The 26101-nt window shown below is 27.8% G+C and overlaps 1 long non-coding RNA gene across 1 annotated transcript in view; it reads left to right on the top strand.

Moving 5' to 3' along the window:
- Positions 1-26101, top strand: part of LOC142330098 (uncharacterized) — an 83862-nt gene that overhangs the window by 15669 nt on the left and 42092 nt on the right. The window contains exon 3 of the long non-coding RNA XR_012757679.1: positions 19625-19955. This is a non-coding gene — a long non-coding RNA (uncharacterized LOC142330098). The remainder of the gene's footprint in view (positions 1-19624; positions 19956-26101) is intronic.

Here is a 26101-nt window from a genome sequence, read left to right as displayed (position 1 = left end):
TAATTCTTACCTACTTGGCAGAAATATGGAGGGTTGAATACAGAGCAGAAATGAAATTCAAGAGAAGTATGCTAGGGAAGACAAGAAGGGATAGGTAGAGTAAGGAGAAGTATGATTAAAGAGGAACTAAAGTTGGAAACTCTTTGACTCAACTGGAAGATCAAAGCTCAGGTGGTTTTGACGTATTGAAAGGATGGATGAGGAAAGATTACAAACAGGATGATGCATGCAGAGGAAACAGGTAAAGGACCAAGAGATGGATAAATACAGTGATAGAGGAAGTGTGCAAGAGAGGGGATGTGATGAGAGTATTGATTTATAGATTGAGGCTGATGGAGAAATACTGAGGAAACTTGGATTAAAGGTAACTGAAAATGAAGATCTCTACCAAAAAATAGAGCTGCAGAAATAAAAGATTATTACTGTTTATTATTTTTTGTAGAGAAAAGTTATCCATATTTACGTTTTGTTATCAACTAGAAGAACTTTTCTGCATAATAAAGTAAAATATTTTGTTTTATACTGAATTTTTAAAAAAATAAAACTATTTAATAAATTAGTATTTATTTTATTTTAAAAAAAATGACTAGTTATTTATAGTTTTATTTTTTATTTACCTTCCTTTGTTGATGTCACTTCTCTTGCTGCCACTTCATTTGTTATTTCTGGTATTGAAGAAACAAATTCTATTGTTGTACGAGGTGCTGATGTAGATGCACCTGAAGTTGCTTCTTTTACAGATTCATTTACTTTTTCTTTTTCTGGTTCATTTGTTCTTTCTTTTACTGCTTCTTTTATTTCTTCAACTACATAGTTTAATTTTACACATTAATTTCTTCCTAACAAAATATGTAAACATACGAGTATTTTTCAGAAAGTGAAGATACAAGGCAAATACGATGGCTATTCAGAAAGTAAGGAACGTTTCCACCTGACGCCGCCAGGCGCACGCCAATCGCGTATATATTGGTGTGCTCGTGCTCGGCACCTCAGTCAGCGTCCAGCCGTGACAACGGGAACATCTCCGCACTGCCAGTTGTTTTTATATACAAATTTGAAATGTGTGCTGCAATCGAAAATCCCGCCAGTTGTGAGATGCGGTCTGTGATTGGTTTTTTGTTGGCAAAAAACTTAAAAACAATAGAAATTCATCGGGAACTGTGTGAAGTGTACGGGAACAACGTAATGAGTGAAAGTTCTCAGGAAGTGGTGCATTCAGTTTAAAAATGGCCGAACAAACGTTCACGATAAAGAGAAGAGTGGACGTCCGAGCATTGTGACTGACGATCTGGTCTCCAAAGTTGTCGAAAAGATTCGTGAAAACCACCGTTTCACAATAACTGAGCTTTCTTTATGTTTCCTACAAGTTTCACGGACTTTATTGTTTGAAATTGTTTCACAGAAGCTAGGCTACCACAAATTTTGTACAAGATGGGTGAGTCACTGAGTTGGGATCACAGGTGGCAGAATTCTATGACACAGGAATTTCAAAGCTTGTCCACCGCTATGATAAGTGCCTGAATTTGTATGGTGATTATGTTGAAAAGTAGTATTTTAGTCCCTCTTTCACATGTATATAATAAAAAGTTTTTATTGTACTTGGTTTTTTAAAATTCCAAAACGTTCTTTACTTTCTGAATAACCCTCATAATAAACAAGGGAAATTACTTTTTCACACTGATAGCATTTCTATGTTTGGTGGAGCCCAGCTGACATAAATAGTTTACCTGGTCTCTGTTATAACAATGTTGTACTTGCAGTGAGTGTTTTTAAATGACTATACCAATTCCAAATCATGATAATTACTAGATGAATCAGTCATTTTGATTATTTTACATGAAGCATGAAACTGCTGCTGAAATTTATAACAAATGTTCAATAGGAAAAACGTGAAGGTGCAAAAAAGAGAAGATATAAAATAAAAGGTAAAGGTTTATTGTTGATCATAGAGCTAGTTAATAGGAGATACCAGAAATTCAAAAGTTTACCTGGAAATAGAAAAGAATTGAGAAAAATTTAATTCAAGGGACTTTCCTCAGGGCAGATAATAATCATATGATAATGGTGTTTATAACATTTATACACAGATGGAAGTTGTTGCAGACCTTTAAATTGAAAGCTTTGCATCAAACTTGCATATTCTAGACCTCATACCAAGTGACTATCACTTGTAACAAAATTGAATGAGTATCTAGCTAAAAAACCTTTTCATACAATGATAAGTTTTAGAGTGGAGCGATAATTTGATTAAGGAAGCAATCAAAAGACTTCACAAACGTTGATGATCTCATTCTTAGGATCATTAGCTGTATTGAAGCCCATATATTAAAAAATAAATAAAGATATGTTGTAGAAGTATTTTAATGCAATCTTTAAAAAACAAAGTATTTTAAAAATATTTTCTAGCCTTTGTATCATTGCTTTCTGGTGTCGCTCGTATATATTTATAAATATAACAGTTTATCTGCACATACTTAAAAAAGTTGTCATAAAAATAATGTATTAAATCCTAGAAGGTATATTTAGTCATCCTATTTGTTGTCTGAATGGATGATGGAAATATATCAGATTAGTTGGTATTTTTGGACGACTATCATAATTAAAATTCTTTCATGCATAGTAGATTGTAATTTAAACCATCTTTTTTTCTTTTCAAAATGAATGGAAGTTCATTAAAGTATTATTCCAAGTAGATAGTTTAATATTTTGTATAAATAATGTATGATCTATTACTGCAGAGATAGAATATTTTCTGTGGAGAAGTATTCCTTCTGTAGAAAAAAATCACTGTTAATTTTAAATTTGTTGGCTGGTATATTTTCCATTCATGATTTATGTAGTGTTACCAGTGTAAATATTTCTTAAAATTTGTGTTACAATTGAATGACTGACTTATTTTATGACTGTAAACTTGTTTGATCTTTCATTTTTTTATGTGTATATTTGGTTACTACATCTGAGAGTTCAAATTTTGTAATACCATGATGCTAGGTAGTATTTTTAACCTCACTTTTAAAAAAGTCTGGCTCTTTCAAATAATTCCTGTTGTGGGAATAATAGTAATAAAAATAGTAATAATAATAAATAATTACTATTGTGGGTAGAATTCCATTAGAAATATAAATTAACAGTTTTATCTTGATAGAAGGAATTGCATGGATTTTGAATCTGTTATTGATGATAATGAAATAGATGATGTTGATTTATTATTAATAGCTTTCTAATTAAGAGTAAATCTGAAAGTAAATGTACTAATTAATGAAATGGGTTCATTCAGAAACTGAAGAAAAAGTCAAGTTAACTCTGAAGAGACAAAGTGAGTGATAAAGTGTTTTTCTGGGATGAAAAAGGTGTCAACCCTTTAGTTTTATAATAAGTGAAATAGCAATAAATTCTTAGAGCAATTGCAAAATACCTAATTAGTTTAAATGTTCAGCATAAAACAAACAGTGGGCCTGTTATCAAAAGGAATTTTTTTGTTTCATGATAATACTCTCCCATAATATTTTAAGTACTGCATTAAAAGTTTGACTGAGAAGAATTTGTTCACTTTCAATGCAGCCATGATTTGACATCCAGTTTTTCTGTAATGATGAAAAAACCTATTGTCATGATATAATAAAATGTCTTAATTTTTATTTATAATTTATTATGATATAATAATTATTATTATAAGTTTAATAATAATAATGAAAGGTACAGTAAAAAGAAAAAAATATACATTTAAAAAATGTAATTCAAAGTGATGAACCATAAAAAATTTGATGAAAATGACAGTTAAGTTTATACAAAATTAACAGAAATTCTAAACTGTTATGTTGGCTATATTATTTTAAATTTTGAATCCTGATATAATATTTGACTGCCATCAATGTATATGCAATAGTGATAAAATACTTATATTTTCTGTTTTACTTTCTAAACATTTATTTTATATTTTATAATCTTATCAAAGGGAAGTATGATATCATGCCAAAAATCACATTGACAGTTCTTTGGTTTTTTGGATTCTGAGGTCATGAAACTCAAGAAATACAAAAAATTAAAGGTAAATTTTGTTCATTAATGTATTTATGTTGGTCTTTACTCAGGTTAATAATTCAGGATTGGCTAGATCAAACATTTTCAAATGTTGTTATGGTGACTTCGTTGGTTTTTACAGGGCACTGGCACTATTAAAGTTTGGAGTTAGTGTCTAAAAGTGATGGAAAGATAAAAGGGGTCAGAAATTATTCATAAGGAAATTTTAGTAATGCTATTGCCAATTTTTTATATTAAATATTACTATTACTCTATTGGGTGCTATAAATGAGATCAAGATGGAAAAGGATTAAATGATCTAAAGACATCTCTAAATTAGTTTATTTTGTACATTATCTGTGGTGTACTATTTATTCACGTACTCATTGTAATCTAATTTAACAATTATAATTAATTTTCATGTTAAATTATATGTGTGAATCAAACATACAGTAGAGTTTGTCACCATCAATTCAATTTGTAATTATTTCTACAGAAAATCTAAAATGTATAAACTGTTGCAAGTTGTTTTATTATTACTCAACTGGCAATTTTTTATTAATATCGAATTTATTAACATTAAATAAGGGTGTTATGTTTAAATTATTCAAATAATGTAGTTAAATATAATTAAAATAATTGCAATTAATTATTATTAATAATAATTATTATTATTAAATATAATTAATTCTATATAATTAAATATTATTACCAAAACAATTTGTTAAAATAAATTTTTATTACTTATCCCATTTAACACAGTTTGAGAGCACCCTCATCATCAGTTATAAAACATCATGGCAGTAATAAAACAATTAATAAACAGAAATATTAATATAGTAATTACAACCACAATAATAGTCAGGATAATAGTAAATGATAATTACATATATAAAACATAAAATCAAAACAGTAAGCATGATTTAAAAGCAGAGAAAAATACATAATGTAATCAACAATGATAAAAATCAAAATATTACACATCAAATAGTGATAGTAATACCCATAGTAAGTAATAAATACAGATTACACAGAAGACAGAGTTCAAAATAAATAATTGTTCAAAATTTATTCCAAGTATATAAATAGAAAACTAATATTCAGACCCATTAACAAAAGAAACCGCTAGTTTTAACCCCTTTTTTACCACTAGTCTTATATTAACAAACAATCTTCTAAAATTCACTTCAAATCACTTTTGTTGTCTACCTTAACAGTTTATGAATGAAGTCTATTGGATTATTTCTTTCACTTATACACTTGAGTTTTACTGTAACTCACCGATAGTATTTCTTGGTTACTGGAATTACTCGTGGCGTCACCTTAATCATATCGAACTGGATACTCTCCTCGCTGGACTGACGTCTCACAGACTCACACCTGTGACTCTCCTCATTGGACCGAAGTCATAACTTGTCACTGAACTGGTTTGCAGAATTCCGCCAAACTCATTTTTTGCTGGCCTTACTGAGCTATTTATACACTAGCGGCTATACCTGCCGAACCGGACTCGAGTCGAAGTTGAGAACAGTCGACCGAGGCTTTTGTTCCCATGAATTCCAAACCTGGTCTCTTCTCACTGTGCAACAGGTGTTCATTGTGTGTTAGGGGTTAGTATAACAAAAGAGAATTGTAAAACAGACCTATTCTTTACAAAAAGGGTTCTTCTTTTTGTCCCTTTCTGGATTCTTTCCAATTATTATATTTTCTATTTTCTTATATAATAATTGGTAGGAATCCATTACTCAGGCCTGCAATACCAGTCATGTTACAATATATTCATAAAAATGTTACAAAAATATTCTGTTAATTTTTCGGATAATACTCCCCACCATTCATAATAGTTCAGATAAACATTTTTTTAATTATTTGCCATTACACTTAACATTGAATATTATCATATAGTTATCTGCCCTGAGGAAGATCCTTTGCACCATGTTCATCTATATCTCTTCTGTTTCCAGCGAAACTTTTGAGTTCTTGATAATTTCCATTTCCTTTAGATAGATCATCTGTTTTTTCTGGCCTCTCTTCTGAACTGTTCTGATTAAGCATTCACTCTTATTCACTTCCCTTTTTATGTGTTATTTTTCACTGTGTCTGTAGATTTTGTTTTCTCTAGTCTACTCGCACCCACATTTCAAATGCTTCTTGCCTTTCTTTTTTCCATTTTTCATAGTGTCAATGATTCACATATACATATAGATTTAGACTCCAAATAAAGCACTTCACAACACCCTTCTTTAAGTCAAGCTCCATCATAAAATCCTTTTTTAACAACTGATATTCTAATTTTTATATCATTTTTACTTTTACAGTTATCTTTTAATATTGTACCTATTAAAACTTATACAGTTTATTTTTCTGCCTTCTGTACTGATTCCTTCATTTCTAGAGCATTTTTGAGCAACATACATGTTAAACAAGTTTTAAGACAGGCTTGTAAGTTTTAAGGAAGTGCTACCCTTGCCTTACTCCTCTTCCTAGGTTAAATTCCCCTCTTCCAAGCTCAGTTTGTGCATCCTTTACTTTTGTAGCAATGTGATTCATTTACAGTTCTTTAATGAATTTTTTACCTTTTCAATCTACCCTTTAGCTTTTAATATATATATATATATATATATATATGTGTGTGTGTGTGTGTGTATGTGTTTTACATCACTCTATATATATTTTAAATATACAATCAATCCACACATCTTAATAGCCTTACTAATCCAATCAAATCTCTTAAGCCTTTTTCCTTTCTGAATCATTATTGTTTTTCTTGCACCATTTTCTTCATTTTTTTTTGTTCTGTTTACTATTCAGAATTATTTGCTGAATAATCGTTAATGAATGCAAGATTAAGCTAATTCTCCTATGATCTCAAGTTTTACTGCAACATTCTTTTTGGTGATGAGAATGATGAATGTTTTAAGAAAGTCTTCTGGCTACTACTTTTGTAGTTCTTGTTATACATTTTCATATCCCTTATAATTCTAATAATAGAGTACAGTATGTTTGTGTATTTTTAAATTATAAACAGTTGTTGGTGAGGGTATCGTAAAAGTACCAATGTTTTAAATGTGGTAAATAATAATATAATGAAGTAAAAAAGACACTTCATTCTTTTTTTGCTAATTACTGTTTTTTTTACTAATAATTTAATTAAGTTCAATGAGATAAAATGTACATACATTTTCATTATATAAATAAAAAAATTATTTAATTTCTTACCTGGCGTGTCCTCTTTGTTTTCTTTTAATTGTTCAGCTACATTCAAACTTTTATCACTTAGTGTTAAATCTACTGGAGTTGTAACTTGTTTCGTGTCAGAGTCAGTTGTTTCGTTATTTTGTGTAGATGGCTCTGGAGTTGGAGTTATTTCTGTAATAATAGGTATAGATATAATTAATTTTTCTATATAAATGAATAAACTTACCTAATACAGATTTATTAAAATTTAAGGAGATGTTTGCAAATTAAGGAGGTCCATAATTTGTTTTATGCTTTGTGTATCACAATAGTTGATATTAATTTGAAAGCCAAACCTGTAACATTTATAAATGTATACATACTAAACTATAGTAACAAATTTACATTCTACATAATAATTTTAAACATTTTTTCTCTTGAATAAGTTTTTTTCAAATTCTACTTGTAATAATAATAATAACAAAAATAAAGGAATTCCTCCTAATTTAATCTTAACAATATAATTGACTATATTTCACTGAATAATAATTTTACTACATTGCACATTTAATATGAAAATACTGAGAACTGTGTTATTTTATTGCAATTCCAATTTTAACTTTGGTTTTTTTCTTTTCCCTTTCTGAATCAATTTTGTTTTGTCTCACTATTTTCTGCATTTTTCTGCTCAGAATTCTTTGCAGAAGAATCTTTAATTATTGCAAGATTAAGCTAATTCTGCTGTAATATCAAGTTTTATTGCAATATGCTTGGGGATGGAAATCGTGAATGTTTTAAGAAAGTTTTCTGGCCACATCCACTTTTGTAGTTATTATACATTTTCAACATACCTTGTAATCTTAATAATATTGTAAAATATGTTTGTTATTTAAATTATAAACAGCAGATGGTGAGAATATCATAAAAATACTTTCTATCTTTTCCTGTTTAGCCTCTGAAACCACCATAAGGTATTACTTCAGAAGATTAATGAGGATGATATGTATGAATGTAAATGAATTGTAATCTTGTACAGTCTCAGGTCAACCATTCCTGAGATGTGTGGAAGTACTATTATTGGAACTACTCATAAAAGTGCTGCTGTTTTAAATTATAAACCATAACTTGTTCAAAAAATTTTATTTTTAGAAGTATCCGATGATCAAAATGTCATAAAAAAGTAAAAAAAAATTGTTAATCTCAAAAACACTCTGTCTTTTCAACAAACTACATCTTTTTCCCAGTACTGACTATAAAGTATATCATATTTTCAGCCATAGTAGACTCATAAGTCAGTAGTCGAGTAATTAGATTGTATTTTACTTTGAGTGTGATTTATTTTATTTAAAAAACAGAACAAAGGATTTTCTTTCAATTTTGCGTTAAAAATAGAAGTAGTTAAGAAGATAAAGAAAGCTCTTTATCTATTTTTTTTTGTTGACAGCAAGAATTTTTGAAAGGAACAAAAATGGTTTCAAGAAGGCATGGTGAACATGCTGAAGACAACAAAAGAGTTGGACATCCTGAGACATCAACAACCTATGAAAATGTAGACAAAATAAAGGACATTGGCAGAATCAATAATTGTAAAATGAATACTAGAGAAGTTGCTGAAAAGGTGGTAATCTTATAGTTTGCATGTAACAATTTTGATTGAGATTTTGGGTATGAAAAAAGTAGCAGAAAAATTTCTTCCAAATCTATTCAATTTTCAACTAAAGCTTCATTGCAGAACAATTGTTAGCTGACATTGCAGTTGTCTCAAAATTACTCCAATGTATCATACCAGTGACAAAATATGGGTGAAAAATTATGATATTGAAATAAAGCTCCAATCATCCCAATGGAAACTTTCTGAAGAACAAAGACTGAAAAAAGCACATTCAATTGAACGTTAAAGTTCACCTTATTACTTTTTTTAATTACAATAGCATCAGCTATTATGAATTCTTATTCATAAGATTGTATGGTCAACAATCAGTAATAGTTAGTAGTTTTACAACTTGATGAAACACTGATAAAATGGATGAAAAAAATAGCAAGTACCAAAAAAATTACTAAAATGATTTCAAAAAAAAAGAGAGGTAATCACTTTATGTTTAATATAATACTAGTTTTAAAAATTACTGGTGACAAATTCAAATAACAAAACAATGGTTTGTGATGTAAATTTTATTATATGAATCTAACCAGTACTAATTAATAAAAATAGACTCTTCTAATGATAGACTACTTGTACATGATTGCCTAAATTAATATTTATTATTAATTTAATTAATAATAATATTTATTAATAATTTATGGCCTTAATAAATAATTAATATTTATGACCTTAATTAGTTCTAGCTTAGTCATTTATTACTTTCAGAAGTACTACATTTAATGATATTATATATGATTATTTACTTTTTTTTTAATTCAGTTATTTTACTAATATTTTTTAATCATTCATTTTATATAATATTCACTGTAATTATTTAAAAAAATAATTTATAAATTATCAATCATCAGTTCAGCTAAATGGAGATTAAATAACCTGTCAGTATAATAAGCAATTGATTTTATATGACAAAGTTTTATTTTTTGCAATAATTTTATTAGTATATAATGTTTTAACAATTAAGACATTATCTGTCCATATTCATGTAGTAAAGTTGATTGTATACAATACAATACTTTTTGTAAAAATACATTCCTTGAATACAGAACTAATACGTATCCTTGCCTAGATAAACATAATGATTGATCAGATTGTAAATCATAATAAATTTTACAAAAAAATAAATAATAATTTTACATTTTTGACTTGTACCTTATGTTTTCAACAATATTAATTAATGGGTTTTAGCTTGCTGAGCTGAACTCTAACTTAATCAATAAAAATTGTTTAATAAACTCTTAAAATTTAAATTGACTTGCGTTCTTTTCTTGTTAAGAAAGAATTCTCAAGTGTAGATGTTTTATTGTTGATCACCCTTGTTTTAGTTGTTATATATTTGTTTGCACTATTATGTTTAAGAATTCTTGAGTTCTATATACAATTTCTCAACACAGTTATTATTTTACCATTTTTTTTAAATTTTATTTAGTTAGTAGCTTATATAAAAGGTACTTTTTGTAATGTGAATTTCTTTCTTATTTAATTGTTTATTATTTATAATTATTATTTTTTAATATGTATATTTTATAACATTTTCTATTTCTTCATTATGTTATGTTTACAGATTCATGGTTTAAAATTAAGAAGTTTTAGTTGATTTAAGAAAATTGTAAAATGTGTTTTAAAATTTTTAAATACTAAACTATTCACTTTTATAGTACTAAAACGTTTTCTGAAGGACCTTCCAGAGGTAATTTGTAGTTCATTCTTCATTGGAGTTATTTCAATCGTGTAGTTGTTAAAGGCACTAATCTCAAAAAAATTAGGAAACTCATTAAGTATGTAATTAAACAATATATTATTTGATCTGGGGTTGTGTTTCTCTAACTCAATATTCAAATTTTACATACAGCATGTAAAAACAAAGATCTAACACATTTGAACATGAAATTTACTAACACATAAAATTTTACAAAATCAATTTATTAAAAAAATAAATATATGGATTGAATACATTATTCAATTACAAATTTAAAAGGTTTCCAAACCTTTTTTAACACAGGTATCATCAATAACTAATATCAGTAACTCCGCTGAATAACGTGATTCTAATTAGTTTTGAAAGGTCCTGTGGAAGAAAAAGGTATATTATTATGAAAGTGAGTGGTTTAAAATGTAATATTTTTAGTGTTATCACATATTATCAGGTTGTTTAATGAAAGGTTTTTTCTAGTTAAAATCTATTTAATGATTAACATATGGTGATTTGAAGCGTAAAATTACAAGAAAATGTTGTTCAAATTATGAAGTAAGAATTATGATTAGAGAATGATCTTAAGGAAAAACTCCTGTTAATAAAAATACAGTTTGAAGATTTTTCCTGTTGATTATTTTAATATATCAGAGGTTTTAAACAATGTATTAGATTACTATTTGGTTCTTCAGTTGTTAATAATAATGTTAGTCAGTTTATGACTCTTAATGAGTATTAATTATAAATGACTAACTGGGATTTATGATAAGTATAAAATTTCTGAATTAATTAATTAGCTGTTAATTACAACAAAAAAAATCTGCTCTTTGTTAATGGTTCTGCTAGCATTTCAACATACATTAAGTGCAATGATGAAAACGGTCATTGGTGACCTGACATGTGATGTCACTTCTAAAATGTGACTGTGATGTGACCACTTCTAAAATTGGCAAAGCCATTATCAATGCAATAAGTACCATATGCCGGACTAACAAACTTGGGAGTGAAGTGATTTCCTATTACCTTCCTTGAACTGAGTTTATAGCTGCATGTCAACATGCCAAGCCATTGAAACACAGGAGACATCCAGATTCACAAGTTACACCTTTACTATGTTCACCACAGAGATTGACCATGCATTAAACATTATTACTTTTAGAGAGAGCAACTCAGTCTAATATGTTTTATACCTCAGCTCAGGTGTTTTACATTCGTAACACCCATAAACAAAAAATGGGATATGTAGATTAAAACAACAAATTAGTATACCCTCTTATGTTTGGAAACATTTCATTACATACATTCCCTCTACTTAGTAGCAGATACTCATTTACATTTGCATGATAAATTATCTATGAACAAGGAAAGAGAAAAGATGATATTGTTATATTTTTTAGTAGAGGACAATCATCTAACCTATCTTTCTTTTTCGGTTTAGCTTCCGGAACCACCGTAAGGTATTACTTTAGAGGATGGTATGAATGTAAATGAAGTGTAGTCTTGTACAGTCTTAAGTCGACCATTCCTCAGATATGTGGTTTATTGAAACCTAACCACCAAAGAAACACCAATATCCACAATCTAGTATTAAAATCCATATAAAAGTAACTGCCTTTACTAGGATTTGAAACTTAGAACGTTCAACTATGAAATCAGTAGATTTATGATGACAAGTGTAAAAACAATTTGGTTGTAAACAAGATTATTCCAGAGTTAGGTTAAACCCATGTCATCACTAGACTAAACCAATGGGTTTAACCTAACTCTGGAATAATCTTGTTTACAACCAAATTGTTTTTACTTGAGCAAAAAGCAGGTTGTGTAGTTATATTGCAATCATTTCTAAAGAATATTCTTTGCTAAAAGTGAATGACCAGATCATTTACCTATGAGAATATACCGGCATTGTCATAAACATAATTTTTTAAATAAATTAAAAATTAAATTATGTGAGCATTGCATCATATAATTTACACTTTTATCAGCCATGTTTAGGCCCAGACAGGATCAGAGAACTGCATGAATTCAGGTAACAGTTTAATGCAGTTTACAACAGCTTAAATTATTTCACATAAATTATTGATCTAGTCATTTATTTTACTATTATGAAACTGACTAGGGCTTATCCCTGAGGTAAGGCACTTTGATTATTTTAATCTATATTAAAATTATATTGTTTAATTATTTATAACCAATCTAGGATAATATCTCAAAACAATGGTCCTTAACTTAATAATGTTATTTCTTTTTAAATTGAACATAATACACTGCTGTAGAATTTTAAACTACTATAAATATATCAACTATATGAGTACAGATAACGTTAGCAATATTTTATGTAGTAATCTAAGCCACTGACGATAAAAGATTCTATAAAAATGTTCATGAAATTTTCAAAAGTAAAAGAGCCTTTTGTACTTTATTCTGTACTGTACTATTCTGTACTTATTAATTATCTGTATAAGCAGGTGTTTAATGTACAAATGTATTCTTTTCTTTCAGTTAAACTTTAAGAAATCAGTGATTTTTAAAAAAAATTATTAATGATACTAGTCTCTTTGTCAAAACAATTACTGTTTTATGTTATTGTTAATGTAAATATTAATTTTTATAAAAATGTTGGATTGAACACAAGAAAAATGTAAAATATCTGTTGTGTCTGTCTGGTAGTGCATAACTTTGATTTTAATAGGCAACCTGACATAAATACAAATCACCATGACATGACTCTTCTCTGCTCCATTAAAACCAGATATGCAATGAAATTATAGTAATTTAATTATATAAATTTTTACTGTATTAATAAATGCTTTCATGCTGAAATATAAGAATTAATAAATTGTTTGTTATATTAAAGAGAAATATTAAATATATAAAGGTTTAGTTTAAAATAATGTATCTTCAAAATTTTATAAAAAAGAATTATTACTTACTGAAACAAGATGAATTTGTCTGATGTTTTGAATTGTACAGATAGTTATTATTTAAACAACATATTTTAGTTTGGCACAGAAATTTTCGTAACGTGTAACCACGATTTACCTTTCTTTTAAAAAATAGTGGTTTCAATTTTATTTTTCTAAAAGACCTTTTGTACATATGGTTGTTGAAAGTTAGTGCTGACAATAGAAAAGGATCCAGGTTTTTTATTGTCTTTTTGGCAGTCCTTAATTTGGTTATTCTGCTTATGGAATTGGTCATTAGGCCAAGTACTGGAACATACTTGATACACAGCAATCCTTTGTCGGTTTTTTGAACTGCAACCAACATCCAATGGTTTCAGTTTCTGTTTTTTGCTCTTGAAGAGCTTTTGTTTCCTGAAAAGTAATTCTTCTTCCTTGTGTAAAATTATACAGAAATTTACCATCATATCCATTAATTTCCACATCGAGTTCTTAGGTTGTTTTCTTGGTGTACTATTTTTGTACTATTCTTACTATTTACTTGATTTATGAATTAAATCAGTTTATACAATAGTTACAAACGCACATATATTGGGAAATGTAGGCCTTCTATTCCACTGGAGAATTTACCCTTCTATTCCACTGGAGAATTTACTATTATTATTTTTTTTTTAATATGACTAATATTATGATTAATACTTGATATTACTTTTCTTAATAACAGAAAAATAAAACAGAGATTGTTTTGACAATTTTTAATATTTTATAAAAAAACAATAGTCATTCTTATTATTAAATATAGATATTCTTATTACATGTAATAAGTTGTATGAATAAAATATGTTTCATATTCTTGATTAACTAATTAAAATCACATAAGTTGTCTACAGTTATAACCTATTTATAAACTTTAAATTACAAATCTGTTCCTCTAAATCTGGTCAAGCTTATTTTACTTTTGACTTAGTAACATTATTCATGAGAAGTAATCTTTTTTTTGTCTGCAGTCATTTGACTGGTTTGATGCAGCTCTCCAAAATTCCCTATATAGTGCTAGTCATTTCATTTCAGTATACCCCCTACATCCTACATCCCTAACAATTTGTTTTACATATTCCATATGTTGCCTGCCTGCACAATGTTTTCCTTCTACCTGACCCTCTAATATTAAAGCGAATATTTCAGGATGCCTTAGAAGTAATCTATATTACTGAAATTCGACTACTTAGGAATAACTACTAGTCGTTAATTCATAGTCACTTAAATTTAAATTAAACCAGACAAAAGAATCATTTTTCAGTTATACTGTATTATACTTTGGCTTATATGAAGGGTTAATTTTATTTAAGTTGCAGTTTTCTTTTAAATAAATTCCTTCATGATCTAAATGATCAATTAAAATTAAATGATTTTATATTGTTATATCTGATAAATTTAAATTTTCTGCAAATTCATTAAATATACACCTAAATGCATCTTAAATATTGACATAGCATCTTCAAAATTGTTATTTTATTTTATATTATTTACATTACTTTTCACAGATGCATCATTTTTAGTTCATATAACATTTTTATGTATTAATATGAACTACTTCACTTTTTTATTCATTAATTTTTTTAAATTTCTAATGCTATTCTTTCTGATCAAGGCTTTTCTGTGATTTCCCCCCTCAGTCTTTCTGGGCTAATCCTGAACCAGTTGTTTTCATTATCTATAGATAATTCACCTACTACTTCTGACTTCACTTATATAATGTAAAATATTTTTAATGATTTAAATAAAGTGGTGCACTAGATGTTTATTGAAATAAACTGGAAAACAAAATTATGCTCAAAATCTATTTACAAAAATGTTATTTTTTTTATTTGAGGCAGTTGTTATTTGATTCTCTTTCTGATTTAAGTAGCTTTTTTGATGTTCAAAATATTTTATTTCATCATAATTCTTGAAATTCAGTGTTATTTAAAGAATATAGAAAACTTTATTCTATATTGTAAACAAAGATTTTTTAATATTAAAAAAATAATAATACATTTATTTTTTCTCTCTAATTTTTTATGGTAAAAAGATTGCAATTTTTTTTAAAGAAGAAACAAAACAAAATATGATGAATTTTTTTTCCTGTTTATTATACCGAAGAGAACATTTTGATATTAGAGAATTAAAAAAAAAAAGACTTTCAAATGTATTTTATTTTTGTTACTAATGTTTATTTATTAAAATATTTATGAACTTCATTGTTCTGATTTTAATATTTAATAATTACAAATTTATTCCTATTAAAGTTTATATTCCTGTACCATGTTATTGGATAATTTTAAATCTACTGACAACTAGCAAGCAAATCTGACAATGGTTTGATTTTTATTATTATTTTTTTTTTTATTATTTACCAGTAAGATAAAATAATAAACATAATCAAAGTTTTTTTAATGTATATTTTTTATATTAAATATATATTACTCACCATCTGGTAAACTTTTTCCTAGTAATATTCCAGCAAAAAATAACATTAAAAAACTCCTAACAATCACATAATTCTGTAATGAAAACATCTTTGGAGAAGGAGTAGCGTAGAAGTGTTTGAGCAATTCACATGAACAAAGAAAAATTATTTAACTTGAAGCATTATACAAGTTTAATGAAGCATAAATAAAATCAATTATCAGTTTTAATTATTTATAACATATACTAATATAACAGCTTACATCATTTGAAACAGCATTATTTATTGGTAAAAAAGCAATTGATAAAAATTTAATTATAGGTTCATAAAATTTTAATTGATTATTTGATTGTTACACCTTTTGTGATTTCAAGTTATATCTTTTTTCTAGCTGAAAAAAAAAATATATAAAAATAAATTTTATTATCCAGCTATACACAACATAAATTTTTTTTCCATTAAGTTTATGAATTGGAAAAGCTGTTATTATAGATGGTTTTTTAAATAAAATTTCTATTTAGAATGAAATGTTGCATGCTTTTGGTTACATTGTAACAAGCTTAATAATTTTATTTACCTATTCTTTTTATATGTATCATTATTTTTGTTAATGCTGACATTACTAAATATTAATTGAAACTAGTAAGTTTCATAACTGTGGAAAATTTAAATTTAAGTTAATATTTTAAATGTTGCAATATATTAAATAATAAATTACCATTAAAAGTTACATACAATTATATTGTTACTATGGGATGTAATTTACAAATATTTGAAATCTTGAATAACAATTACCAATCCTTTTAATTGAAAACAAGATTTATTTATAGTGACCGAATGACTGAAAAAACATTATTCTTAGATGACATAAGATCACATGAACTTAGTACAGTTATTGGAATTATATATGAATCTATCTGCTAACTGTTATATTTTATAACCAGTTCCTTGTCACTTGAACGTCTGTGCCAAATATAATACCTACTTATCTACTATGAATTTGAAGTTTGGTATGTAAATTATTCCTGACTGAAACAGAGTAAAAGCGTTTGGTATTTTCTACATCAAAATTCAAAAACTTAAAAAATAATTTGAAGAATTGATTTCATTTGGTATTCCGTTAAAATCACCACCATATGTAAAAAAAGATACTGCACATAATTATGGAAATCTAAAAAATATGTAATCAGTTTTATTCTGAAAGAATTTTTTTTATGTCCATTTAATATTTTTTTTATATTGTTTTCTGATAATTAACTAACTGGTTTTATTTTAATTATTTTTGCCTGTTCAAAAAAAGAATTATATTTTTTGATTAAAATAGTATTGCTTTTCTACATTTTTTGAAAGTAACAAAATATATTTATATATAAAATTGCTTTGTTTTTTTGTTTTTTTTTTTTTGTAAATAATATCATCTACATATTGATAATAACAATCGTTTAGAAAACATATAATGAATTAATATTTTTTTAGGAATTGCAATAGTAAATTTATTTATATATGATAGATTTGTAAAAATTAATATATGGAATATAATGTGGATGCAAGATTCAAGACTTCTGAAACAGCTAGTACAGTACAATCTCAACTCGAAAACACCAACACAGGATGTAGATGGATCATAGAAATAAGAGAGGATCTGAAGGAAATTGGCCTACACCAGAAGATACCACAGATAAGATAAAATTAAACAAGAAAATCAAGAACAAAAACACTCACTTCACAGTTACACAAAAAAATTCACAGTACAAACATTTTCAACACTAGAAAGGGCACAAAGACTGGAATGTATAAAAAAGTATGAACGTATGAAAAAATTTGGGCTGAAGGCCCAAACAGTCCCATCAAAGGGACTTGGATACTGCACTGACTAAAGTGATCCTGTGTGGTCATAAAAGATAATAGTAATATGGAATTTATTTTTATTGAAGTTTTGTTGTTTCATCTTGTATTTTTACTTTGAATAATTTTTTTTGTAGAAATAAGTGTACATACATACATACATACATACATTGGCAGTAGCACATAATTGAATATAATTGTTTAGTGTTAATTTTAATGGTATAGAAGATGTGGCCTATAAGTCTATTTCTTCTTTTAGCTATATTTTTCTAAATGCTTCTCCCTTCATCAATTTGCCGCAATAGCTCTTCATTTGTCACTTTATCCGCCCATCTGATTTTAAACACTCCTTTAGTACCGTACCACATTTCAAAAGCTTCTAATCTTTTCTTGTCGGATACTCCAATTGTCTTAAGTTTCAAAAAAAATTATAAATACATAAATCAAACCATTTAAAATATCAGTACTGCTAAAGAGAGAATAAACTTGCAAAAATTTGGTTTTAATATTATATAAAACTGGTTAATTTTTAATGAAAAACCAAACCAAATTTATGGAATATAAATATTTTAAATTAAAACTCAATGTTTTTTGAAACACTGATTACCATTGTGGATGAATACAAAATATATTCTAGTATTATGGCATCAAAAACGATATTTTCATACTTTACCAAGGAATAAAAACAGATTTTTTTTTATCAAGTAAATCCTAAGAAGTATAGAAATAAGAAGTCATAAAAACATGTACCTTACATGTGATATTTTCAAAATATATAAAATGATACGGTTACTATTATTAAAATAAATGTAGCTCTTATTTACCAACCTGATGGCAAAATGTTAGTGCCACAACTTTTCATAAAAAACATTCGGGGTTCAAATTCCAATCAGATTTTTCATATACTTTAAAAATTCATCTCTTAACATCATCAGTAACTGTAAAAGGGATGTACAAGTAGTATCTGTAGTTACTTGAAAGAATAAATGTGTAAGTAAACGGTTCCTTACTACTAGCAACAAATTTATTATCACACTACTACAACTTAAACAAATCTATTAAAAAGTTATTTTTAATTAAATCTAGTTCTGTATGACCACACTTGTACAACTTTGTTATTAACTCTGAATAGCTTCACAATGAATATTTTTTTTGGTAATAAAATAAAATTTTGAAATACTTTTTTTAACATTAATAAACTTTAAGATCTATACATTTACTCTTCTTTAAAAACTTATCGCTTTCTTTTAAATTAATTAAATACTTTTTTTCATATTCTTGATAATTCATTTGATTTTTGATGGGTTGATCTCTTTTTAATACATTTTTATGAAAAACATTCATTAAACTTTATCCAATACAACCCCAAAGCAAATTATTATCAAAAATTAATTAGTCTATTAATAAATTATTTCATTTTATAATTGTGAAGAAACTGTTATTGATTTGAGAAAAAATTATTGCTAACTATATTTGGATCATCATAATTACCCATAAAAAAAGAGCTCAGTAATGAGATAAATCTGTATCTGCTTCTGGTATTATTTATTAGGAAATACGATTTATTAACTATAGTATTATCTAGTTAGTTTACCAAATTTAATATAATTCTAGTTGCTCAAGGAAAGGAGACAAAATGGCTTTCCTTGTACTGACACTTTTTTCTTAATCACCTTATCTAGTACAATCTCCATCGCATATTTTTTATTAATCGGTACATTTACCTATTAAGTGTTTTTGATGAATAAACTGCTAGACTGATAGTCAGCAGGACCCATATTAATTTGGTCTTGCTTACTTCAGTGTAATTATACATTTTTTTTTCTTATAATTAATGTAATTATACATTCCTTCTGTCTTTTTTTTATATGTTTTAGACAAAAAGAAAAGGAATGAATCAAGGAAAATCATAGTAATACCTGGATAAAAAATTATTTTTATAAAAAAGATAAAGTAGAAGAGATTTATTCACATTAATACTTAAAAGATAATGAGTATGGAATTATAGTAAAATAATTATGTGAAGATAATAAATAAATAAATATCTGCACAAGCATTTTTAGAAAAATAATAGTAGAAATTATTATTGGAACACATACTTTTTGTACCTATCTTCATATTCTGTTGAAGAAATTGACCTGCAAGTCTATACAATTTTTACAGTCTGGCTCAGAATTTATCATAACTACAAACTTTTCATACCATCATGTAAGTATTTAGAAACTTTTTATTGTTCTATATTCCTATTCATTGTTGTTTAGTTTTTAATTTCTGTTACTTTATTTTATGTTAATTTTATTATCATTCTCTGAACAAAAATCCTGTTTACTTTTGAATCTACTTCACTAATTTCTATTTCTGTGCTTTTTATTTATTTCTTATTTTAGATTATCTAGCTTACACTTCTTACCTAAAATAACATTATAGGTGCTGACTTTAAGAATGTCAGTTTATTTGTCTTTACAATGACTTCCTCTTGAATAATCATGGCATGAAATTCAGTTGGGGGATAATTTTACCTCTAATATATTTTATTCAGCAGGATTCCATCATATTGACTCATTAAAGAAAATGAATAAGGGAAAACACTTCCTCAGAAAAATAGAATTGTAGTTTTACTATTGCTTCCAAACATATAGTACACAAAATCTAAAATATCAAACTAACTTTAAGTTTTTTAAAACAATCCCAGAGAAAAGTGATGCTAGCTGCAGTTGAAGACTTAAGGAATCAGCATATTTGCTCATTAATTCCTTAAATATATTGAATTGACGATTATTAGAAATGGGATCTTCAGGTGCCTGAAGATGCCATTTCAAAAAAAATTTCAAAAAGGAATTAAAAAAAAATTTCATAAAGATGCCGGTATAAAAAAATGAAACTGTGATTGTTGAAGAACAAAGAACATAAAATCAAGATTAAAATATTCACAACAGAAATTTTTGGTTAGATTGTGGTTCAGTTTCCCATTGGCTTACTCCTTTTCATGAAGTATTTTTATGCATAAATAATGATCTGTAATTAGAAAGGCCAAAACAGCAGATAAGTAAGAGTGATAATGTGTAGGTGAGATGAAACTTATGTTGGATTTTCTTGCAGAAGATTGTCAAGCAATGTAGGAGGAAATATAGAACCTATCAGGGTTATGAGGACGTCAACATTACATATTTTGTAAAATAGTAAAAAAGAAAAATTTCAGCTAGATGAATCATCTAGCGTAAAATTCGAACAGAAGCTAGAGTTGACTAGATGTTACAGAATCATAAATTAACCTACCATTTTTCACTTAAGTTTATGTACTCCTACTATGAATTGTATAAAATATGGATTAGGAACTTTGAAATGGCAATGAAATAAGTGAAGTCCATTCTCCCTGTCACCAAATAAATTTGAGGAAGAGCAAGAAGAGTTCAAGCCAATTATGATCATCATAAGATAAATCATGTCATTATAAGATAAATTATAACATAAATATAAAAACAAATTATAAAATAAAAACTAGATCTGATTAAAGTCCATATTAATTATTGTTTACTTAATGTTTTTATACACTAAGTATAAAAAATTACTACAGAATAATTCACAATTTAGAAGCAACTATAAAAAAATTATTTTGAGCACATACGTATGTACATTTTGAATGGGGTACAGATAAATCATGTTTTTTTCTGTGCAGAATTTGAAATATTTTCAAAAAACTGGGAAATGACTATGTCAGTAGACAAGTTTTTCTTAAAACCATGCTGATAGTTTGTTAATATGTTACAATGTTCAAGAAATGTTAAAAAGTCGATTTTTAAAAATATTTTAGAAAATGCATACAATAATGTATTTTTGTAAATTAGGTGCCAAATCTTTCTTAAAGGGAGGGGGGATAACAAAGTCTAAAGGCAGCTAGGAAATACTCCATAGATGAAAGATTCACTAATTAAATTGGTAGCCTGACAGAAGAATAATAATATCTATAACTTGTATGAAAGTATTAACAAGAATATACCATAATCATCAATACCCACTGAATGTTTACTTTATATTCAAAATACAGGTTTTAACTTACTGGATATAAACAGAAAATGAAAATAATACTGATTAATCAACACAACTATTAAGGCCTTGTTTAAAGTAGATAAATAATATTGTTGTTTGAAATATTGGAAAGATATTATTGAATTCCTCTGCCACCTGAGTGTGGGATGAGAAACAGAAGTTGAGTTGTATGGTATTTTTGGAGAAGTTATCCGACCTGTTTGATTTTAAAATTTGCTTTCACTTTTGATAACTGCTTACATAGTTTTAAATATATTGTTTAAATTAGATATTAAATAATCATAAAATATTGATGTAAGCAGTACAAATAACTTTAGCATAAATTCATTTGTAATTTTTCAAATAATTTTCTAAGTTATCAGATAAATTATATTAAACATTCCCCAGAGATTTCTTAGTGAACAAATTTGTATAATTCCTTTAATACATGCATTTTCCTTTTTATGTTTAAACTGTTTCATTTTACTAAAGGACAAGTCTTCTAAAATGCATTAAAAGGATTGTTAAATTTTCATCAACGTTAACTTTCTTATTACTTTGCCAGTTATAGTTTGCCTTGTTTCTGACAACAAGGTTCTCAAGTTTATAATTGGATCTTTATAGATTCAATTAGAAATAAGAAGGATAGGATAGTCTGTCAGAGTATGTCTGATCCTGTTAGTCCATGCTCAGGATGAAGGGATCTATAGACCCAGTGCATCTTTGAAATGATCTAGCAAGGAGGATGTCTTTAGATCAACTAGAGGACTCTCAGTGGCTGCTTAATATACCTACTGCTTGAATTGCCTAATGGGTAAAGCCAGCCAAAAATAAAAATTCTATTCCAAAATGTATTACATACAAAGTATATAATTACTTTGTAAGTAATATATGTAATTATATTTTATCCTTACAAAGTAAGTAATATATGTAATTATATTTTATCCTTACAAAGTAAGTAATATTGTACTTACAAAGAAAGTAATTCATTTGAAATCCTTCTCTGTTATTGATTTAAATAGCTAATTTAAATAGCCACCAGCTAAGGAATATTTTGGCTACACCATTGATAAGTTAATGAAAAGAAGTTAACTTTTGTTTAAAGAATAATTTTCTATTTTTGTACAAGTATTTTTTTAATTATTAAACATTTTTTTTGAATTGACACTTGTGGTCTACAGATACATCTGTAGACCACAATAAATTGTTTCACTTATTGGCATCTCTTTTCTTTTATTCCCGGTATTTTTTTTATTTTTCATGTATATTCTTCATTGCTAAGTCCATTGTGTCTTTGGTTTTTCTTCTAGAAACCTTCAGATGTTTTGAATTTTTGTTTGAACTTGTCTGTGAATTCATGTGTTTCTATCTTTGCTTCTTTTGGATCTTCTTTAACCTGTTTGAACCACTTGGTAGTTGTTTATCTGCTGTTTCCTGATCAAAGATTTCCTTTGTTGTCTCTTTTTTCATTTTATCAAGTGTCCCTAGAAGACAAGTCTGCATTTCCTAATCTGTTCTGATAGTTTATCTTTCCATAAAGTCACAGTTTTTTCACAATTTCCAACCATCGCACACTTTTCTAGGTCCTAGTATTTTCCTTTTTTTGCTTTCAGGTTTTTTTATTTCTTCCTGGTCTAAGGTTGTGAGCTGCTCACAGTACCTCAGGTTTTACCGCTATTGTGTAATGCCTCAGTTTCCCCATCCTTGAGATTCATTTCTTGTTATATATATTTTGGGTCATTCCATAAACTTTTGAGTTTTGTGAACCTGGTTTTATTAGTTGCTTTATCTAGCCAGTTGGATATTATTACTTTTCCCAGGTACAAGAAGCTGTCAACGCTCTTGACATTGTGTGGTAAAATGGGTGCATTTTTAATATTTATGTTCTTTATTTTTTGAAAGTTATTTGTAGGCCTGATTTTCAACTATTCGTATTTCCTTCAATGTGTTGATTTGCTTTCTTGCTGTTTTATAATCTTCTTTTATAATATTTATTATTTAGAGAAAACATTTTTTTTAATCAAATTTTTCAGTGTAGCAAACTAAATAAACACCTTTTTTTTTTTGTCTTCAGTCATTTGACTGGTTTGATGCAGCTCTCCAAGATTCCCTATCTAGTGCTAGTCGTTTCATTTCAGTATACCCTCTACATCCTACATCCCTAACAATTTGTTTTACATATTCCAAACGTGGCCTGCCTACACAATTTTTCCCTTCTACCTGTCCTTCCAAAATTAAAGCGACTATTCCCGGATGCCTTAGTATGTGGCCTATAAGTCTGTCTCTTCTTTTAACTATATTTTTCCAAATGCTTCTTTCTTCATCTATTTGCCGCAATACCTCCTCATTTGTCACTTTATCCACCCATCTGATTTTTAACATTCTCCTATAGCACCACATTTCAAAAGCTTCTAACCTTTTCTTCTCAGATACTCCGATTGTCCAAGTTTCACTTCCATATAAAGCGACACTCCAAACATACACTTTCAAAAATCTTTTCCTGACATTTAAATTAATTTTTGATGTAAACAACTTATATTTCTTACTGAAGGCTCGTTTAGCTTGTGCTATTCGGCATTTTATATCGCTCCTGCTTCGTCCATCTTTAGTAATTCTACTTCCCAAATAACAAAATTCTTCTACCTCCATAATCTTTTCTCCTCCTATTTTCACATTCAGTGGTCCATCTTTGTTATTTCTACTACATTTCATTACTTTTGTTTTGTTCTTGTTTATTTTCATGCGATAGTTCTTGCGTAGGACTTCATCTATGCCGTTCATTGTTTCTTCTAAATCCTTTTTATTCTCGGCTAGAATTACTATATCATCAGCAAATCGTAGCATCTTTATCTTTTCACCTTGTACTGTTACTCCGAATCTAAATTGTTCTTTAACATCATTAACTGCTAGTTCCATGTAAAGATTAAAAAGTAACGGAGATAGAGAACATCCTTGTCGGACTCCCTTTCTTATTATGGCTTCTTTCTTATGTTCTTCAATTGCTACTGTTGCTGTTTGGTTCCTGTACATGTTAGCAATTGTTCTTCTATCTCTGTATTTGAACCCTAATTTTTTTAAAATGCTGAACATTTTATTCCAGTCTACGTTATCGAATGCCTTTTCTAGGTCTATAAACGCCAAGTATGTTGGTTTGTTTTTCTTTAATCTTCCTTCTACTATTAATCTGAGGCCTAAAATTGCTTCCCTTGTCCCTATACTTTTCCTGAAACCAAATTGGTCTTCTCCTAACACTTCCTCCACTCTCCTCTCAATTCTTCTGTATAGAATTCTAGTTAAGATTTTTGATGCATGACTAGTTAAACTAATTGTTCTGTATTCTTCACATTTATCTGCCCCTGATTTCTTTGGTATCATTACTATAACACTTTTTTTGAAGTCTGACGGAAATTCCCCTTTTTCATAAATATTACACACCAGTTTGTATAATCTATCAATCGCCTCCTCCCCTGCACTGCGCAGTAATTCTACAGGTATTCCGTCTATTCCAGGAGCCTTTCTGCCATTTAAATCTTTTAATGCTCTCTTAAATTCAGATCTCAGTATTGTTTCTCCCATTTCATCCTCCTCAACTTCCTCTTCTTCCTCTATAAAACCATTTTCTAATTCATTTCCTCCGTATAATTCTTCAATATATTCCACCCATCTATCGACTTTACCTTTCGTATTATATATAGGTGTACCATCTTTGTTTAACACATTATTAGATTTTAATTTATGTACCCCAAAATTTTCCTTAACTTTCCTGTATGCTCCGTCTATTTTACCAATGTTCATTTCTCTTTCCACTTCTGAACACTTTTCTTTAATCCACTCTTCTTTCGCCAGTTTGCACTTCCTGTTTATAGCATTTCTTAATTGCCGATAGTTCCTTTTACTTTCTTCATCACTAGCATTCTTATATTTTCTACGTTCATCCATCAGCTGCAATATATCGTCTGAAACCCAAGGTTTTCTACCAGTTCTCTTTATTCCGCCTAAGTTCGCTTCTGCTGATTTAAGAATTTCCTTTTTAACATTCTCCCATTCTTCTTCTACATTTTCTATCTTATCTTTTTTACTCAGACCTCTAGCGATGTCCTCCTCAAAAATCTTCTTTACCTCCTCTTCCTCAAGCTTCTCTAAATTCCACCGATTCATCTGACACCTTTTCTTCAGGTTTTTAAACCCCAATCTACATTTCATTATCACCAAATTATGGTCGCTATCAATGTCTGCTCCAGGGTAAGTTTTGCAGTCCACGAGTTGATTTCTAAATCTTTGCTTAACCATGATATAATCTATCTGATACCTTGCAGTATCGCCTGGCT

This window comes from Lycorma delicatula, chromosome 9 (genome assembly GCF_047948215.1).
Source record: "Lycorma delicatula isolate Av1 chromosome 9, ASM4794821v1, whole genome shotgun sequence".
Classification (NCBI taxonomy): domain Eukaryota; kingdom Metazoa; phylum Arthropoda; class Insecta; order Hemiptera; family Fulgoridae; genus Lycorma; species Lycorma delicatula.
This window is presented reverse-complemented; position numbering and strand designations above follow the sequence as displayed.